Source organism: Rhipicephalus microplus, chromosome 4 (assembly GCF_043290135.1).
Source record: "Rhipicephalus microplus isolate Deutch F79 chromosome 4, USDA_Rmic, whole genome shotgun sequence".
Lineage (NCBI taxonomy): Eukaryota > Metazoa > Arthropoda > Arachnida > Ixodida > Ixodidae > Rhipicephalus > Rhipicephalus microplus.
The window spans coordinates 106962874-106966331 of record NC_134703.1 but is presented as its reverse complement, the minus strand read 5'-3'; positions in this window follow the sequence as shown (position 1 = coordinate 106966331).

Genomic DNA, 3458 nt, shown 5'->3' with positions numbered 1-3458 from the left:
GCGTTTGCGAAGCCGTTTGCGATTTACTTCGGGATACGAGAAGAATAGAATGCCAACTTCATCGTTAAAAAATATCAAAATCAAGCATATTCATTAAAACTTGAGATTTCGAAATTATGAACACTTCCTTTTAAATAGCGAGACACCATTCGTTTCATGGCCGATCCTCCATGGTAGGTTGCGCCAGGATAAAAAACAAACAAACAAACAAACAAACAAACAAACAAACAAACAAACAAACAAACATCTCGCTCGTCTCAGTGCTTTCCTGGACTTTTCGCTGCAGTTGTGGGGTGTATTGCCCCGTACGTTGCGGTAATGGATGCACAACCTCGCGAGGTGACGTCTGACTCCGGTTCGACCACGGCCACTACCTCGGGGAAGCGAGGAAACACATCCAGCGAGAGCGATGACACTGAGCTGTACTCCGCATCTTGCGACGAGTCCTCAGATGGCGGCTTTCGACCTGTCCTGCACCGTAAGGCCAAGCAATCGCAAGGTCAATCCATCGTCGGTGTCAAGTACGGCCACCGTGAAAACGGCGCCCCAACGATGGCCCTGTTCCATCCTGTTCGTGCCAAAGAACGCTACCGAAAGTCTGCGTGTTCTGAACAGGCAAGCGCTTTCACTCTATTTTGAGAACAATGTGCCGAACGAGATCAAAGACGTACGGCTAAATACAAGAAGAAACATCCTGGCTGTCGATGTGCTGCACCCGAGTGTGCTGAGCACGCTGCAACAAGTAACACAACTGGGAAACATTGCAGTTAGGTCCATCATACCAGCCGATAGTGCGACCACATCAGGATTCATTTACGATATTAACACGGAAATCCCAAACGCAGACCTTCCAATACTTATAAAACCAGCGAGTCAAGACAAAATCATTGCCAGCGTTGGACGCCTTGGTAACACACGCTGTGTGAGAGTAACGTTCAAAGGTGACTGTCTTCCCGTATACGTGAAGGTTGGCCACTTTCGTCAACAAGTTCGACCGTTTATTCCTAATCCTTTGCAATGCTTCAACTGTCACAAGATCGGCCATGTAAAGGGTGTTTGCAAGAGCTTCGCAGCGTGCCCCCGGAGCACCAAACTGCACGTGGAAGACAACTGTAGCGCAACCACACTGAAGTGTCCTAACTGTCAGGGTGCTCACAACGCTTCTTCCAAAGAAAGTCCGCACATAAAGAAAGAATTTTCTATTCTGAAACAAATGGTACGAGACAGCTCAACCCACAAAGAAGCTGCTGAGAAAATCCGGCGAAGACGACGTTGCCGTCGAAGGTCTTCACCTCGAACAGCACCAACTTCAGGCAGTAAGTCGACGCATCAGGAAAGATCGCCAGCTGCAGTGTCCAGCACGGCAAACACAGACGTTGGAAAAGAGCAAAGGGGCAGATCAGTCTCTACAGAAGAGTGGCCGCCACTTACGCGCACACAACGCGCAGAAGAGCCGCAACAGAAGCCGTCTTCTTCAGAGCAAGCCGCTGCAATGGAGGACTTGCGGAACACAGATCAGCAAGTGATAGCTCTTCTGCGACCCTTAATTAACGCAATTCACTTGTTCTTAAGCAGCATGTACACAACATCAGCAAGAAGTGCATTGCAATTACTGGACGCTTTGAGTCCAGCACTCGCAGCGCTTGAGTAAATAATGGCTCACCAGCCACTGTCTTTCAAAGAAAAGGTCCGAAAGGCAGCGATTCTTCAGTGGAATGCCCGGGGACTGAGATCACGCATCGCCGATTTCCGTCGCTTCGTGTGCACCAATAAGTTCACCATCATTGTCATCTGCGAGCCAAATTTGCCGTACGAAATCAGACTTTCTGGTTATGAGTCATTCATGTCGTCTACAACTGCAGAAAATAGCAAAGTTCTGATGTTTGTTCGCCGCGACCTCACCTACATTCATCATCCAGTGTCACCCCACGACGACAATCAATATATGTGTATAACAGTGAAGAAGATACTTACCGTCACGGTTGTGCCTACCTCTCTCCGTCAAGCCGTTTAGACCATACAAGACTACAATGTATCCTATCAGCAACTCCTCACCCATGCATTATAATCGGTGACTTCAACGCTCATCATACAATCTAGTGAAGTTCGAAGACCAATGTTAAAGAGAGAAACTTGGTGTCCTTCGCCTCTGACAACGAACTTTTCTTGCTAAATGACGGTAGTCCAACGTTCCTGCGCGGTTCAAGGTATAGCAGCTGCCTTGACCTAGCCTTTGTCTCACAAGGCCTTGTCAGGCATGCTGAGTGGTTTCCAGACGCGTAGAAACGCATGAAAGTGACCACATTCCCACTTGCGTCAATATCGAAGGATTGTACCATGCTAAGATTGGTGTTAGCGTTCAGAGAGTGGACTGGTTGAAATTTCAGTCTTGAATTGAAGAGCAATGTCAAGCAAACAGATCCCTCGATATAGAGGAGATAATTAAAAGCACAATACACAACCCTACGTGTACCGTCACATGCTCTTCCAAAGTAACAAAATTTCACATCAAGCTAGAACGACTTCGAGCAATCCGACGGCGTGCTGAACAAAGATACCGACGCATGGAGGCAATGGAAGACTTACGAACCGCTCGACGTTTACAAAAGAAGATTCAGCGCAGGATAAATAAACTCGAGTCACAACGTTGTACTTCTTTTTGTGAATCGCTTGACCCACGAAAACCTTTATCACAATTGTGGAAGACGGTACGAGGTCTCTGCACAAAACCCACTCAGTGGTCACCATTCAGGGCTCTCGCACTTTCTGAACAGGGACGCGGCATTGACGTGGCAGAAGACTTCTGTGCCAGAGTATCTAGGCCACTCGCAGTGCCCATTAACCTATTGCCCTCGACCAACTGTCCACAAACACTGGATTACTGCGTGGATATGCATTTTCCATCGTTGAACTCAGAGCAGCTCTAGCTTTGTGTGGACGCACGTCGGCCCCAAGGCCCGATAGAATTTCTTATAGGGCCCTGTGTCATCTGGGTGAACGCACGAGAATCCTGCTCCTGGAGTTGTACAACAAATCCTGGCAAGATGGAATGCTCCCAACAATCTGGAATACAAGTCACCTAGTTCCACTTCTGAAGCCAGGCAAGTTACTGTTGGAGCTCTTATCTTATCGCCCGATCGCATTGGCCAGTTGTGTAGGCAAAGTTATGGAGAGGATGATCTTGTGACGCCTGGAGTGGTACTTGGAGTGAAACAACACCTACTCAGATGCCATGGCAGGATTTTGGCGTGGTCGATCATCGATTGAAAACGTGGGCGACCTGGTCACTTACGTCCAACACGAGAAAGGTAGTAAGTGTGTCTGCGCATCTTTGTTCCTAGACGTCAAAGGGGCGTATGGCAACGTTACGCATGAAGCTGTTCTCACCGCTCTCGAAGATGTAGGAGTAGGTGGTCAGATGTATCACTGGATCCGTAGTTATTTTTCTTTCTTTCTTT